The following is an 18,553-nucleotide window of genomic DNA, read 5'->3' as shown; positions in this document are numbered from 1 at the left end:
TGAAGCCACACTCAGCCTAATACCTAAACCATACAAAGACTCAACAAAGAAAGAATTTCAGACCAATTTCTCTTATGAACTTTGATATAAAAATACTCAAAAATTCTTACAAGCCAAATCAAAGCAAGATACAGCCAATAACCAACATAAATTAAATGCATAGGGATTTAAAAGAAATCCCACTAAAATCAGGGGCAAACAAAGCTTCCCACTCTCTCACTACCTATTTAGTATAATACTTGAAGTTCTAGCTAGAGCAATAAAACAAGCAAAGGAGATCAAGGGGATACAAATTGGAAAGGAAAAAGTCAAAGTATCCCTATTTGTAGATGATATGATAGTATAAGTAACCAACACAAAAATTCACCAGAGAACTCCTATATCTGATAAACACCTTCAGCAAAGTGGCTGGATTAAAAAAATAACTCAAAAATATCAATAACCCTCCTTTATACAATCTATAAACAGTCAGAGAAAGAAATGATGGAAACAACAACCTTCACAATAGCCCATGAATAATAATAATAATAAAATACCTTAATGCAATTCTAACCAAGCAAGGGAAAGACCTGTATGATAAGAATTTTAAGTCTCTGAAAAGATAAATTGAAGACATATGAAGATGGAAAGATCTTCCATGTTCATGGATCAGTATGATTAACAGAGAAAACAATCATCTTACCAAAAGAAATCTACAAACTCAATACAATTCCCATCAAAATTCCAACACAATTTTTTACAGACCTTCAATGAGCAATTCTCAACTTTATATGGAAAAACAAACAAACGAAAAATAAAACCAGGATAGCTAAAACAATACTTAACAATAAAAGAACTTGTAGATGTATCATTGTTGCTGATCTCAAGATGTACCACACAGAACAGTAATAAAACCTGCAAGGTATTCATGTACATGTAGAAGGTGGATCAATGGAATGGAATCAAAGACCCAGAAATAAACCTACACACCTTGACACTTGAGTTTCAACAAAGAATCCAAAGCATACAATGGGAAAAAAAAAGAAAACAAATTCAATAAATGGTGCTGGTCTAACTGAATGTCTGCATGTAGAAGAATGAAAATTGATTCATATCTATCACCCTACATAAACCTCAAGTCCAAGTAGATCAAAGAACATAATACCAGATTGAATAAATCTAATAAAAGAAAATGGTAAATAGCCCTGAACATGTTTGTACAAGAGACAGTTTCCTGAATAGAACACCAATATCTCAGGCTTTTAGATCAACAGTTGATAAATGAGACCTCTTGAAACTGAAAAGTCTCTGTAAGGCAAAGGACAAGGGTCAATAGGGCAAAACAGCAGCCTACAGATTGGGAAAGGATTTTCACAAACTGTACTCCCAACAGAGGTCTAATATCTAAAATGTATAAATAAACCAAGAAGCTAGACACAAACAATCCAAACAACCCAATTTAAAAATGGGGTACACTAGCAAGATTTTATCGAAAGGACCCAGATGTAGCTGTCTCTTGTGAGACTATGCCGGGGCCTAGCAAACACAGAAGTCGATGATCACAGTCAGCTAATGGATGGATCACAGGGCTCCCAATGGAGGAGCTAGAGAAAGTACCCAAGGAGCTAAAGGGATCTGCAACCCTATAGGTGGAACAACATTATGAACTAACCAGTACCCCGGAGCTCTTGACTCTAGCTGCATATGTATCAAAAGATGGCCTAGTCGGCCATCACTGGACAGAGAGGCCCATTGGACACGCAAATTTTATATGCCCCAGTACAGGGGAACGCCAGGGCCAAAAAGGGGGAGTGGGTGGGTAGGGGAGTGGGGGTGGGTGGGTATGGGGGACTTTTGGTATAGCATTGGAAATGTAAATGCACTAAATACCTAATAAAAAATGGAAAAAAATAAATAAAAATGGGGTACAAAGCTAATCAGAGAATTCTCAACAAAGAAATCTTAAATTGCCCAGAAGCACTTAAAGAAGTGTTCAATAGCCTTAGTCATCAGGAAAATGCAAACAAAAATGACCCTAAGACTGCATTTTCTACCTATCAGAATGGCTAAGATCAAACTTTCAAGGGACAGCACATACTGCCAAGAATATGAGAAAGAGGAAAACTCCTCCACTGCCGATGGGAGTGTAAACTTGCACAACTTGTCTGGAGATCATTCTGTTCGTTTCTCCGAAAATTGGAAAAAGTTTGACCTGAAGACCTTAGCTCCTGGGCTTACACTCAAGAGATGCTCTACCATAGTAGAAGAACATGTGCTCCACTATGTTCATAGCAGGTTTACTCATTATATCCAGATAATGTAAACACCTCAGATGCCCCTCTAATGAAGAATGAATACAGAAAAAGTGGTTCATTTACACAATAGGATACTATGCAGCCATTAAAAACAAGAACATCAGAAATTTTGCAGGCAAATGGATGAAAATAGGAAATATTCTGAGTAAGATAACAGACCCAACAGGATATGCCTGACATGTACTCAGTTGTAAGTTGATATTAGCCATAAAGTACAGGATACTTACTTCACAGACCCAAAGAAGCTAAACAAGAAGGAAAGCCCAAGCAGGGATGCTTGAATCTCACTTAGAAGGGGGAATAAAATAGTCATAGGAGGAAGATGGAGGATGGGAAATGGGTGGGAGAAGGGATAGAAAGAGGGCATGGGGAGGGGAATGAAGTGGTTCAGGATCAGGTCTGCAGAGAGAGGTCCAGAGGGCCAGAAACATGAATAGAAATCTGTAGCTCAGGGTGGTAGGGGATTAGGGGCATCTCTAGGGCATGGGAGAGACCTGAGATGGGGAATATAGGAGTCGATGAGGGTGACTTAAGCTTAGCAGTTGGGATATGGAAATGGAAGAGGCTATCTTCGGTAACCACGCAGGACCCCAGTGGAGCAATAACACCACCCACCCACAAAAACTTTGACTCAAAATTTGTTCTGTCTACAAGAAATGCAGGGACAAAGATGGAGCAGAGACTGAAGGAATGACCACCCAATAACTACTCCAACTTGAAACTCTCCCATGGGGTAAGCAACAATCCCTGACACTATTAATGTTATTCTGTTATGCTTGTACACAGGTGCCTAATACAAGTCTCCTCTGAGAGGCTATACCCAGCAACTGACTGAAACTGATGCAGAGATCAACAATCAAACATTGGAAGAGCCTGAGGACTCATTAATTTTTATTGGTTATTTTATTTATTAGCAATTCAAATGTCGTCCCCCTTCCAGGTATCCCCTCTATAAATCTCCCATCCCATCTTCCTCCCCTTTGCCTCTAAGATGGTGCTCTCCACACACCCACTCCTGCCTTACTGTTCTAGCATCCCCCTACACTGGGGAATCAAGCCTCCACAGAACCAAGGGCATGCACTCCCATTGATGCCAGATAAGGCAATCTTTTTATTATATAGAAGAATAGGGGAAGGATTGAAGGTCCTGAAGAGAATATGAACTCTACAGGAAGACCAACAGTGACAACCCATCTGAACCACTGAGGGTTTTCATAGACTGAATCACCAACAAAAGAGCATTCATGGGCTGGACCTAGGCCCCACATACGTATGTAGCAGATGTGCAGCTCTGTCTTTATGCAGGTCCTTCAATAACTGAAGTGGGGGCTGTTCCTAAAACTGTTGCCTGTCTGTGGAATCCATTCCCCTAACTGGGATGCCTTATCTAGCCTCAGTGGGTGATGGTGTGCCTATCCCCACATAGAATTGATGTGGCAGGGCGAGGGCATACCGTGTGAGGAAGAGAAAGTGGGGATAGGGGGATGGGACTGTGTAAGTATGAGGGTAGACTGGGGGGGGAACAGAAATCAAGATGTAAGGTGAATACAATAATAATAATACAAGTAAGAATAATTAAATCAAATTAAAAGGAGAAGTTAGAGAGGGCAGGTCCTGAGGTAGGTGCTTTACATGAGTGGTAATGTTTGATCTGACATGCAAATGATAAGCAGCAATCAGCAACATGGGCATCTCAGTACATCTGAGTATGAAGAGAGTATAATGTTGTCTTCCTGTTGGCCGTGAATTACCTCAGGCAGACATCATCACAAGGTACAAGCAGAGTGGTCAAGCCATCAAAATGCCGTGTAGTTCATTCTATGTCTTATCTTCAAGGCACCTTGAAGTCTGAGTCCCTCCTTCCTTCCTCAGAAGCCTAATAGAAGTCAATCCCTTTGTTACATCACTACCATTCACAAGGAGCATCCACATGACCATATCTCTCCTAAGAATCTAAGCAAAATAGAGTTGGAACAGGTAAATAACATGAAAAATCTGGCTGTCCTTTACTTTTACAATTTTTATAGACACCTACGGTGAGCGACTCTTGACATTCACAATTCTTGCTTTTATTACACTTTATGATAATTTGCAGAGCTGAAATATGTGAGGCTGGAACAAGTGCTTGAGTTCATAATTAAAAGCTGTGTCTATGGGTAGCTGCTAACATCAGTTCTACTACAGCTGTCCAGGCCATACTCAGTTTCTTTGGCACAACAATACATTTTGACTTTTGCTGAGTTTGCTGGTCCTGTCCTAGAACTTAAGAAGTAGAGGAGGAATGAAAGTGAGGTTGAAGCTGCTTCTATCACATAGTAAGACCCTGACTGGGAAGGAAATGCAATATTAAATAATCATAAGATGAGTTTAAAAAAAGATGGATCACTTAGCATGCAAGAAGTATTCAATAAATAGATGAGTTAGGGGGGAAATGGTATGCAAATATGTACATGCAATTTGAGATTACTGTACTTTTATATATAAAGAATTGTGTAGTAAGGATGGGACTTAAATTATAAACCCTGAAATAACCTCCTAAAAGCTCTTTCATCTCTCTACAGTCATCTAAGAAGTAGTATTCACCAATTTTTACATCAGTGAAACATTTGATGATGGAATTGGGAAACCTGAAAGCCTAAGGTGCCCTGACTCAGCTATGGAGTTCATTCACATCAAGCCTCAAGCATGACATTCCTGAGACATGGAGATGAAGATGATAAAGGACCTCTCAAGTGCCTCTGATGTGCCTTAATGTTCGCCATGCATTAGATGACTTCCTCCACATTACAGAAGACAGCCTAGAAGTCCACTCTACATTTGAAAAACAAATCCAAAAAGGCAATGGGATGTCTGTGCCTACACTCAAGGAAGAGACAGAATTCGGAGAGCAATTTTTACCCTAAGACTCTCAGGACCACTGTTCGAAAGTCAGATAAGGGAGAGAAAGAGGGCTAACTGAATGAACTTAGAGAGAAAGCTCCTTACTTGCATTATGTACGTATACAATTAGCAAAAGCATTGAACATATATACACATGTAATGTTCTGTGACTAAAACCAGTTTGAAAATCATCAAGCCAGTAAAATAAAGGCCTTTGGTAAACTGTAAAGTGATTTACCATTGCCAGTTTTAAACACCATTTTGGCGGGTTCCTGGTTTCTGTGAAAATTTAAATGCCTACTTTATTGGAAAATTGCTTAATTAGATAATATTTCTCAAGAACAGGCATTGTTCCAAGTCAAAGATTCATTTCGGCTTCTCCCATTCTGTGCAATAAGCACATTTGAAACATGGTTCCTAAAGGAATTCATTTAGTGGAGGGAGCAGAAACAGTTGACTAAATTCTTCCATCACAAATTTAAATCACACAGGGTCAACTCAGTCAGTCCTCTTGAGCAGAGAGAAAAAATGCACGTTATGCCATTCTGGTTGTTTTGATGACATGCAAAAGAATGTTTCCCACTTTACTCTGTTGGAAGTGAAGGCCCTAAGGGTCTCCATTCATTTACTGGCACTTGGATATTTATTCCAGGGTCATAGTCAAATACCAAAGGGATACTGAAAATAATCATTGACAACAGGAACCCAATCTAATCCAATGTACATTATTGGTCCTAAAATGGTAAACAAATGCACAATGCTGTATGCAGTAAAATCAATAACATAAAGCTGTATAATGCTTTAAATGCACCAGGCCCAGGTTTAAGTACTTCACATGTGTCAGTCATTCCTAACCATGAAACACTGGACGAAGACAATGATTCTTCAATCACAACTGTGGCTCACAGAGAGTAAGTCACCTACAAAAGCTAAATAATGCAGTGATGTGATGATTCCAGTCCTGGGATCCAGTATCAGACATGAGAATGCTATCTTTAGATTTAGTTTTGAAACTATAGTACTAAAATAAAAGAAAAGGGTATATTCCAGCAAGGTCCCTGACAATCATAACTTCACTTTTGTACTGTGAATCTCCTTAGGACCTTTTCCAGATTCACATCTCACACCCTAATCAATACCCTGGTATTTGAAACGTACAGATGAGATTCCAGATTTGTCTGACACTATGTAGGGATTAGAAGTGAAGGGCAAATGACCTCAAGGTACTGACATCTTAGTCTTAGGTCTCCCTTGCAGGTTGCCTCTGATTGGCTACATCACTCTATTGAAAGATGTAGCTTTGCTAAGTGATGTAGTTGCCTCCAGATTTATACCTTCTCTTTCCCCTGTCCCTAATAGCAACTGACCATATCACTCATCACATTCTGTTTGCTCTTTTCCATAAACTGTTGTAACACTTCTGAAAATAGCTCTGTTTACCAAACTTTTGATTCGCCCTTAGAAAAATCTAAGCACTGCACAAAATTTTAGTCTAGTTTATAATGGCTATCAAACTAACAGTGCAGCATAACATCAATTATCTTCATCTTCCATCCTTAGCAAATTTGGCCCATGAAGTAAATTCTATGACTACATCAGGTCTGCCTTGATGGAGCTCCAACATTGTCATGGATTATGTGCTAATTAGTATTTATCAACATATCATAAGCCAGGGTCATCGGGGAAGAGGACACTTCAGTTGAAAAAAATGTCTCCATTAGATTTTGCTGTAGTTGAGTCTGTGGGGCATCTTCTAGATTAGTGATATTTATGGAGGGTGGGGTGGAGACCACTGTGGGTCACCTCTCTCAAGGATTCCCACCATAGTGAATTCATTTAATGATCAATGACAACTGCTGCATTTAATACAAAATGTACAGTGAGTGTGACTTCCCAGAGTAACTCCCAGTTCCTTTCTTGTTCCCTCATATTACTCTTTCTTGAAGAAGACAGTAGTACTGGGAAGCAGGACTCAATTCCCCAATCCCATGGCCTGTGTGATGGAGTACTGAGAACTGCTACTAAGAGCCAATGACCATATGACCATTGTTCATTGTATGATTAAGGTAGCTCCTCCCAACCATATAAAACACTTAGCTGTGTGAGTCCTAGATGACTGCAGCCTTATGGTATCTTTCAAACAACATGACCCAGAAAAGTTGTTCCTAAAGCAGAGTCACATAAACTACATTAGCTGATATATATATATGATATATATATATATATGCTTACCAATATCTAAGATACTCTTAATTCTGTTTTCCTGTCCTATACAAAGTATGTGTTTGTGTTTGTGTGCCTGTGCATGTGTGTGCCTGTGTGTGTGTGCCTGTGTGTGTGTGTGTGTCCATCTTTTCCCTCTTCATTGTTCAAGGAATCCCTCCATACAGGAACAAAAAAAAATGTCTATAATATGTACTCACAGATAATAGCACATTTTAGAGATACAGTGATCTAAAACTTTAGAGATACATGCTTACTCCTGTACACAGAATAAAGAACTTATAAAATGTCTTTATCTAGGAAAGTATTCCCCAAACTAGATACCACATTCTCAGTTATATTAACCTAACTTTATTAACTCATATTCTAGTTCATTTCCATCATCACAGATTACTCCACTTCAATACAATAATGTGAAATACCTGTGACATTGTATTTGTTAGGGAGTTCACAGAGTAGTGTGTTCACGGTTAGCCACTTCCTATGTTAACTCACAGAATGGATTTCCCTTATCTTAACTGGAGATAAAGGGAATTATTTTGAAAAGAGGGAGAGCTCCCTGGAACAGTGCTTAAGCGCAGCAGTGTATTTACAAACATGAGTTTCTGTAGGTGTAGAAACTTTCAAGCAACTCTTAATTATAATTTTACCATGAATCATGGGAACACGAGACAAGGAGTGCAGTGTATGAATGTTACCAGGATTCCCAATTAATCTAAGAATGACTAAAGGCACACAATTGAATTTTAAATGAAATATTAAATATGAACAAATTATGCTTCTCCAAGGGATAGTTGTTTTACTCTTCAAATATTTTTATTTGTATTTCAAATTTTATATATGTGGTGGGATGTGCAATGCTCTCAAAGATCAGAAGAGGGCAGTAGACTGGCTGGAACTGGAGTACAAGCACTTGTCACCCTTCTACACGCGTGCTGGGAACTGAACAAGAGTCCTCTGTGAGAGCAGTATGTGCTCTTAACCACAGAGGCATCTCTTCAGTCTCTTACCCCCCCCCCATAAGTCTACCAAAAATTTTCAGGACTGTTATATTTATTATAAAATGAAAACCTTAATTAGAGCCAAATGTTTTTTTTTTTTTCTTAAACAAATCAAGGGAGAATTTGATCCAATATTAAATGGTAGAGTTGTGGTTTTGGAATGCAAGTCTCAAGCGGCCGGCCTTTCTAGAGAACTCCCATGCACTGTGCTAATGTAGGTTTTAGAGCTTTAAGGCACTTGAGATTTTACTTGGATTTATTTCCATGTAAGGCTACTATTCATATGCTTACAAATGATTACAGGAATAAAATTAAGGAAACTAACTTCTAACCTTAAATTGCTTGGAAAAGTCTCATATTAATTAACTCTCTTTATTCTGCTTATAACATAAAAATTATCTTTGCTGATCAAGGAATTTGTAACTTATCTAATGATGCAAACTCTCAAATGAGTTGGTTCCTTGGTTAATCCTGTGGATTGGATTTCTGCTTAATATAATTTCAAGAGATTGATACATTTACTCTGAGAAATTACTAATGATTTAACTCTGAGAAATCTTACACTGGATCATATCCAACTTCTATACTTTACAAAGATCTCATTTTTCAGTATTCTCTACTCTCTGGTAAATTATATATATACAATTCATATATATATATATATATATATATATATATATATATATGAATACCCATAAGTTGGTTCTGAAAATATTTTAGTGCAAATACACTGCACTTATCTGAAAAAAAAAATAGAGTCTTAGAATTATTTTTCTTCAGATTTTTTTTCAGACCCCTTTAAAACTGTAGAATTAACATTATTATAGCCTGCCATCCCCGATCTATACTTAACACCATGAACTATGAAATAATTTCTAAGAGAAAAAAAATCAAACAAACCATCAAAGTAATACTAGCTAAGAAGAATAAAACAGAGGTCCTGACATCAAGGAGATGTAAAGTGTAATCAGCAAAATTAAGTTAAATTATATAAAACAATTAAGGAAAATTAAGTGTTATGATGTTTAACAGGATTTCTCAAAATATCCACAAAATGTTAATAGATATTTCATTATAAAAAGTTAAAGGCTTCTGTGGTCAAATAAATTTGGGATATATTTCATAAGACATTACCATCTTGGCAATTCACAATTCCATTAGCATTTTAATGACTAAAATGTTTTCCCACATGAAAATGGCTGTATAACTCAGAATATCAAATATTTCATTGGCTATAGAAGCAGTTGTTAAAGTTGCACTCTTAGAAAAGCAAAACATATATATTAAAAGTTCTAGGGTCAAGTTCAACACATTGATATCAAACCTGTATGTAAGTCAACAGTTATTGATCTTCTTTTGATAGTAGTTACAAGTACTGGCTTAAAGAACAAATGTAAATCTCTAATCAAGGTTTATTTAAAAGTCCTTGGGTTTTGTCCAAACTTTGTCTAATTAGTGCATAGAAGTTAAAAATGCCAGACTGGTATAACTGGCACATATGATCAGCAATCACACTGGGAGGCATATACTCATATGGACAAGGGAATTATGAGACAGTATTTTGTCCTTGCCCTACAAAGCCCACTAGATTTCAGGCATGCTCAAGCTAGCTCTTGAAATGTCCTTAGCTATGGTATATCATCTGTCCTCTTGTTTAGTGAGGACATAAACCATCATCTACTGGTCTAGTCTACAAAGAGAAGGATCAGTATGGAGAAAATTTTCCTTGGTTCATACTAGATGGAACAACTGGTAAAAGGAAGGCCAAGGATTCAGAAATTCCTCTGAATCTCAAGGCACCTTGAGGACTACTATACTGTCCACTAGCCAAGATGGTAAAAATCATGTTACATGAAATGCCCAACAGGAAGGTATAACCAAATGCTACAGTGATTTGCATATTTCTTTATCAGCCCTAGAGGATGCACTCCCAATACTTAAACCCATAAGCTGTATTATTTAGAAATTTATTTCCATAATGATTTTCTTCTTCTTAATAAAAATGGTACTCAGTCATTGGCTCAATTCAACAGTGCCACCCTGCCACCAAGAGAGACAGGCACCTTATTGTTTTAATCTATAAATTCAAAGACAGTTAAATTCTCTTCTCTTCTCTTCTCTTCTCTGAAGCCATCTGGGAGGGACCTCATAGTGTGATTTTTCCCACCAAAGCATCTATCAAAGTGCCTGAAATTAGATCTTGGTTTCATCACTCACAAAAACAGCCTTTGAGGTCAGAGTTAAAATAAGGAGGAACCAAATGGATGAATGCTTTTGAGAGCCTGTTGAGAGATTTCAATGGGCTTTGATTTAGATGTTTCAAAACAAAATCTTATTTTGGCTTCTTCTGTTCCTCTATATACAGTCTCTAATACTAAAACTCTAGCTATATTTCTCCTTTCCAGGCACCTATCAATGACTTCCTTTCATCCATACATCTGGAAGTTATAAAAATGAAACCACTGAGAAATGTTCGGTGGGGTCCTTTCAGTTGGTCTATGGATCATGATATCCCCATATAGCTGGTAGAAGCCATACTGGTCAGCATCCCTATTCTATGATGGCAATTAGGGTTCTGTAAAGAGAAAAATATGAGAACATGAGGCAGAAATTGGGTAGGCTGTTAAGAGTTTTAAAAAAGAAAGTGATCAGTTTATTCTTGGCTTAAAGTTAGGAAAGTCTTTAGGTTTCTTGGCAGCTTCCTTCTTTCTAGAGGCCAGAAAGGCCAGGAGTGTTGTGGGCTCTGATCCCTGATTGAGTTCCAAAAGATTTTAGGGTTACCTCTTCAGAAAGTGCAGTGTCAGAGTACTTCTCTGCAATGTCATGAAGTACTTCATACTTCTCATTAAGAAAGAAAAACAAAAAAACAAAAAAACTCTTGTGTCTTCTCTTGAGGCTCTTTTCCTTCTGTTGGTTTGCCTTGGTCAACTTTGATGTAATGGCTTTTGTTTTATCTTACTGTATTTTATTTTGTCATATTTTGTTGTTATCTCTTAGAAGCCCATTCTTTTCTAATGACAGACAGAAAGTGACTGGATCTGGATGAAATGGAATGTGGGGAGGAGCTAGAGTAGAGGGATGCGCAACTGTAATTAGGATATATTATATGGGAATATAGTTTTTAATAAAGGGAAAAATAAAATAACTTTAGAAGTTGAAAAAGAAAAAAACAGCTAAGAATTACAGCTTGACTGTCATGAAATGTTTCTTCTAGATGCTATAAGAACTGTTCACAAACTTTGTTGTTTTTAATCACAAACACAAACAAAATTTAAATTTAGAAATGTAAAGAAAAACACTTTTACATAACTGCCATATTTTAAGAGTTAAAAACATTTGCACATTTGGTGTTAAATTTTTTCCCTCATTCTTATTTATTAGTATATTTGTTTTTGTTTGCATGTCTGTCTGTGCAGCATGTGCATACAGGGTCAGCAGAAGCCAGAAGAGGGGATAGGATCCTCTGGGACTGGAGTTCCATAGTTGTGAGCTGTGATGTAGGGACTGGGTTTGGTAAGTAAGAACCAAACCTGGATCCTCTGGAAGAGCAGCCAGTGTTCTAACCACTGAAACATCTCTCCAGCCTCTGGTCCATATTTCTCAGTCTAACTGCAAAAAAATCTCTCTTTTACCAGTAGTCCTCAACCTTTCTTAATTCTGTGACCCTTTAATACAGTTCTTCAAGTTGTGGTGACACTCAAAGATAAAATTCATTTTGTTACTACTTCATATCTGTAATTTTGCTGCTGTTATGAATCATAATGCAAATATTTTTAGAGATGGAGCTTTGCCAAAGGAGTCATGACCCACAGGAGGATGACTTCTTTTTTATAGAGTTAAGGCTGCCTGATCTCATTTGCTACCTCCATTTCTTCAGATGCTACCAATATTTTGAAACTATATATTTATGCCCATGAGTTTTATGATTCTGGTTAGTGTATTAATATTAACAAATAATTTGTATAATTTCTGTCTTAAATTTTATGAATGTATTTTTTTACTTTTTAATCTATTGGTTTTATTAAACATTTTTAATGAAAGGTATCTATGTTCATACAGGAAGGGTTAGTGTGTTCCAAATGTAAAATTTATTTTCTTTGCAATATAAATCACATAAATTTATAAATTTGCAACTTAAAAGTCATTTCAAATTTCCACAGCGAATCAACTAAGATACTAATCTTTCATAATATCTACGTATTAACAATGGGGCTTATTCTCTCCTCTCTGCAGATGTATGACAAGGTAAGTTCCTTCTTTCTTGTTGACCCAACCCCACCTCTGTGAGGTGAGGATCCTTGTTTTAATACTGATATGAGATTTAAATTAGAGAATGTAATGTGTGTAGACAGTAAGGGTTAGAGAGTCAGGTTTATGCTGTTCACCGTCATTACGTTTTTCTATGCTGCCTTAAAAATATAATGTTGTTTCTCTTCTACAACAGTAGTTTACATTATATACATAGTTTGACTTTTTTTTGAGAGAGAGTCTCAGTACATAAAACACAGTTTCCTTGAACTCATGATCTTTTGCATCAACCTTCAAGGTGATGAACTTACAACTGTGCGCTCCACTTCCTTCTCTTCCTCCCTCTTTTCCTTTGCTTGCTTTCTCTCTGTCTATTTCTGTCTCTCTCCATCCCTCATTCTTGCTCTCTTTTTCTATCATTTGAAGTAGATAGCTCTCAATCCTGCCTCAGCCTCAAGAGTAGCTGTAATTAAAGGTGTGTAGATTCTGACTTTATGTCCTACTCAGGACACTTTATATCATTATTACTTTATTACCCTTATGGTGCTCCTCACTTGAGAAAATTGTGTATGTTAGAAATAGTAGGTAAGAAGTAATGACAAACACAGATTATGTTTTCTCTGTGATTATGCTATATGCTCAATTAATACATGATAATAAACATGTTTAAAGAGTTTCAACTTTATTATAAAAAGCTATGATGTTACCAGAGAGGAAAATATTCTCACAATCAAAGAAACAATCCACAAAAATTACTAATCAAATAATCAACTGAAGACATTGTGTTGCATCCAGGGTTTTAGTTCAAACAGCACTGTGGTGAATATACAACAGCATACATTTTCAACTTTTGTCCCTAAATTTAGAAGATAAAACTCAATCTGGAGGAAATTACTAGAAAAGAAAAGACAGCATTTAGCTGATGCCAGATAAAGAAGCAAATTAGCACAGACTCCGTGCTGAAGCTGGAGGCCCAGAGGAACAGGAGTTTGATCAGACAGTAGAGTCCCAGATGGGGCTCAAGAATCCAGAACCCCAGACCATTTCCCAAAAACTTTCTAGAAATGCATATTCAGAGCACTAACCCTGCTGGCTAAGCTTTCCTGTGTGTACAGACTAGCATTCCGCAGGTTGGTCTTCCCTCTGGTTCTGAGGAGGCTAGTGTCTGAGAACACTGGCTTAGATTATGAGTGGGAGACAATCCCAGGGCTCCAAGCATGAATGATGCACAAGGCCATATTAGAGCTCAGGGCAGAGACACATAATGGATCCAGAATTTTCTTTTCTGATGTCTTTCCGTGCTTTCAGGTTTTAGTTGTACTTTAGTGAACATCTTTACAGCCTGAAAATCATTTCTCAACTTTCAATTTCTCCTTCCTATCCACCCGCTAGGCCAAGCAGTGCCAGGTTTATAACCTTAATCAGCTCCTCTTATTCACACCTTCTCAGTACTGTGCAGGTCTGCTTTCAGCTCCTCAAGGAAGGCAATTTGTCTGGCACAATTCCATCTAACATCAAATACCATGTACACTTACAGAGATTCATTAATGATAAATGATAAATAGCCTAGGACCCAGTTTTTAATAGTAGGACTCCTCAGCCATTAAATATAAAAGAGTTATTAATATATGCATAGCTAGGAGCTCCCCTTTGCAGACTCAGAACACAGATATCCACAAGAAAACATGGTGTCTCTGCTACTTAAGAGCACTTTTATTTCAGAAAAAATTCTCTTGCTTCCAATAGATATTGTGTGTAAACAATAAAATATTAGCCAACCACAAAAATTATTTGCCTATATGCAGATATTTCCATCATGTTCAGTGGTTTCTCAGATTTTATAAAAGAAATGTGTGTGGGGGAGAGGTGAAATGGTGAGACATGTTCTTACAGTAACCTGAAACTACCCACCGTGCTCTTTCTAGTTGCAAAAGTTTAGTTAAACTATGGCTACCAGGATCATCAACAGGCACCCCAGATCAGTGAGGACCCCAGCAGGATTTACAAGACATGTGAAAAAATAGAATGTGTATTTTAAACTAACAAAGACTATCTTGTAACAGCTATGGATTCATGTTTAATAAGACAGATTCATGTTCCATGGCCTTGTGCGTTCCTTCTCTCAGCCAGGGGTGTGTGGTGTGCCCAGGACATACTACTATGGGGAGGTAGAACAAAGTCTGGGAAGGTCTGCTTCCATGCTTCCCCTCAGGTTGCCCACACCAGCCAGAAAGGTATGATTCTGAGTGAGTGCAGATAATACCTTACCCAGGAATCTTTGGTGCAGATCTTGAGGATGAAGGCCTTTCCCTCAGCAGTGATCCTTAATGTAGCAGTTCTCTGAGCCTGACCTTCCTTGTTCATTCTGGTTTATTTGATGGTGGATGGGAATGCATACAATTTCTTCAGGGTGAACCAAGGATTAAATACCTTTTGTGGAAGGAATAACCAGGAAGGGAACATCATTGGCTTGGTCCTATCTAGATACCTCATCAGCATGAGGACCCAGTGTCTGTGGTCCTCAGTGAGGTGTTGAGGCTAGGTGATCAGAGTGGGTAGACGCAGGTAGGGAATGGCTTTTTTTCTGCTGTTTTCAATTATGAGATTCCTGGAACTTGAGCTTATTCAAGCTCATAAGAAAATTAGCACCCCCCCAAGGTCTCTAGAGGACTCTCCACGAGATCTTAGGACCACCGGTGAGTGGAACACAACTTCTGTTCCATTCCAATTGCGCGGGACCTAAGACAGCATTAGGGAAGCACCTTGGGCGTGGAGTCAGCAGACAACCCCCGCCTCCCAAGGTCTCTAGAGGACTCTCCACGAGATCTTAGGACCACCAGTGAGTGGAGCACAACTTCTGTTCCATTCCAATTTTGCGGGACCTGAGACTGACAAGGGTCACAAGTCCCTTCGGGGGGGGGGGCAGCACCCAGTAACCTGGGCGAGGAGTCAGAGGATACCCCCAAGGTCCCTAGAGGCCAGCTTCTGAGGCAGACCCCATTTCAGGCTCCAGACATCTGAGCACCTTCCCTGCCAGAGGACAGGTGTCCTCCCTGCCCAGGAGGGCTTTGCCAGAGAACCTGGGGAAGCCATCTTGGTTCCCATTTCCCTTTGAGACTAGTCTGCGCAGGTGAGAGTGTGGACTACAGAAGCTAACAGCTTCTGGGACAGGCCCTGTTTCAGGCCTTCATCTTCTGTCAGGAGGCAGGTTCGAAAGCCAGATACCTGTGCACCTTCCCTTCAAAAGGAGAGCTTGCCTGCAGAGAGTGCTCAGATCACTGAAACTCAGGAGAGATCTAGTCTCTCAGGTCTGCAGATAGAGGCTAACAGAATCACAAGAGGAACAAGCTCTAACCAGAGACAACTATAACAATTAACTCCAGAGATTACCAGATGGCAAAAGGCAAATGTAAGAATCTTACTAACAGAAACCAAGACCACTCACCATCATCAGAAAGCAGCACTCCCACCTCACCTACACACCCTAAAACCTAGACCGGGATTTAAAGGCATATCTCATGATGATAGAGGACATCAAGAAGGACTTTAATAACTCACTTAAAGAAATACAGGAGAACACTGCTAAAGAAAGAAAAACAGGAAAACACAACCAAGCAGGTAAAAGTCCTTAAAGAAAAACAGGAAAGCACATCCAAACAGGTGATGGAAATGAACAAAACCATACTAGACCTAAAAAGGGAAGTAGACACAATAAAGAAAACCCAAAGTGAAGTAACGATGGAGATAGAAACCCTAGGAAAGAAATCTGGAAGCATAGATGCCAGCATCAGCAACAGAATACAAGAGATGGAAGAGAGAATCTCAGGTGCAGAAGATTCCATTGGGACAACAATTAAAGAAAATGCAAGTAACATATAAAAGCAGGCCTATCAGAATTACACCAGACTTTTCACCAGAGGCTATGAAAGCCAAAAGATCCTGGACAGAGGTTATTCAGACACTAAGAGAACACAAATGCAAGCCCAGGCTACTATATCCAGCCAAACTTTCAATTACCATAGATGGAGAAACCAAAGTATTCCATGACAAAACCGAATTCACACATTATCTTTCCACAAATCCAGCCATTCAAAGGATAATAACAAAAAACAAAACAAAACAAAACAAAACAAAAAACAAAAACAAAAACAAAACAAAAAAAAAAACCAAATACAAGGACGGAAACCACACCCTAGAAAAAGCAAGAAAGTAATCCTTCAAAAAACCTAAAAGAAGACAGCCACAGGAACAGAATGACAATTCTAATAACAAAATAGGAAGCAACAATTACTTCTCCTTAATATATCTTAATATCAGTGGACTCAATTGCCCCTCCCCCCCAAAAAAAAAAGACATAGACTAACAGACTGGCTACACAAACAGGACCCAACACTTTGATGCTTACAGGAAACCCATCTCAGGGAAAAGACAGACACTACCTCAGAGAGAAAGGCTGAAAAACAATTTTCGAAGCAAATGGTCTGAAGAAACAAGCTGGAGTAGCCATTCTAATATCTAATAAAATCGACTTCTAACCCAAAGTTACCAAAAAAGACAAGGAGGGACACTTCATACTCATCAACGGTAAAATCTTCCAAGAAGAACTCTCAATTTTGAATATCTATGCTCCAAATGCAAGGGCAGCCACATTCATTAAAGACACTTTAGTAAAGCTCAAAGCACACATTGCACATCACACAATAGTAGTGGGAGACTTCAAACCACCACTTTCATCAATGGACAGATCGTGGAAACAGAAGCTAAACAGGGACACAGTGAAACTAACAGAAGTTATGAAACAAATGGACTTAACAGATATCTACAGAACATTTTATCCTAAAACAAAAAGGATATACCTTCTTCTCAGCACCTCATGGTACCTTCTCCAAAATTGACCATATAATTGGTCACAAAACAGGCCTCAACATATACAAAATTATTGAAATTGTCCCATGCATCCTATCAGATCACCATGGACTAAGGCGGATCTTCAATAACAACAAAAATAATAGAAAGCCAACATAAACGTGGAAAATGAACAACACTCTTCTCAATGATACCTTGGTCAAGGAAGGAATAAAGGAAGAAAGACTTTTTAGAGTTTAATGAAAATGAAGACACAACATAGGCAAACTTATGGGACACAAGGAAAGCATTTCTAAGAGGAAAACTCATACATCTGGGTGCCTCCAAAAAGAAACTAGAGAGAGCACACACTAGCAGCTTGACAACACACCTAAAAGCTCTGGAACAAAAGGAAGCAAATTCACTCAAGAAGAGTAGATGGCAGGAAATAATCAAACTCAGGGGTGAAATTAACCAAGTGGAAACAAGAACTATTCAAAGAATCAACCAAACAAGGAGCTGGTTCTTTGAGAAAATCAACAAGATAGATAAACCCTTAGCCAGACTCACTAGAGGGCACAGGGAAAGCATCCTAATTAACAAATTCAGAAATGAAAAGGGAGACATAACAACAGATTCTGAAGAAATCCAAAAAACCATCAGATCCTTCTACAAAAGGATATACTCAAGAAAACTGGAAAACATGGATGAAATAAACAAATTTCTATACAGATACCAGGTACCAAAGCTAAATCAGGATCAGGTTAATGATCTAAACAGTCCTATATCCCCTAAAAAAAAGAAGCAGTCATTAATAGTCTCCCAACCAAAAAAAAAAAAAAAAAAAAAAAAAAAACAAAAAAAAAACAACGCAGGACCAGATGGATTTAGTGCAGAGTTCTATAAGGCCTTCAAAGAAGATCTAATTCCAGTTCTGCACGTATTATTCCACAAAATAGAAGCAGAAGGTACTCTACCCAATTCATTCTATGAAGCCACAATTACTCTGATACCTAAACCACAGAAAGACCCAAAAAAGATAGAGAACTTCAGACCAATTTC

General features: G+C 38.2%; 1 protein-coding gene across 14 annotated transcripts in view; it reads right to left on the bottom strand.

Annotated features, from left to right (window-relative positions):
• Positions 1 to 18,553, bottom strand: part of Inpp4b (inositol polyphosphate-4-phosphatase, type II) — a 792,047-nt gene that overhangs the window by 462,976 nt on the left and 310,518 nt on the right. The window contains exon 1 of one of the 14 annotated variants that reach the window (XM_011248352.3): positions 4,046 to 4,858. The exons of the other annotated variants lie outside the window; for them this stretch is intronic. The gene's annotated coding sequence lies outside the window, so the exon portion shown is untranslated. Of the gene's footprint in view, positions 1 to 4,045; positions 4,859 to 18,553 lie in introns of those variants that run through there. 14 annotated transcript variants of the gene reach the window in all.

Source organism: Mus musculus, chromosome 8 (assembly GCF_000001635.26).
Source record: "Mus musculus strain C57BL/6J chromosome 8, GRCm38.p6 C57BL/6J".
NCBI classification, from domain to species: Eukaryota; Metazoa; Chordata; class Mammalia; order Rodentia; family Muridae; genus Mus; species Mus musculus.
This window is presented reverse-complemented; position numbering and strand designations above follow the sequence as displayed.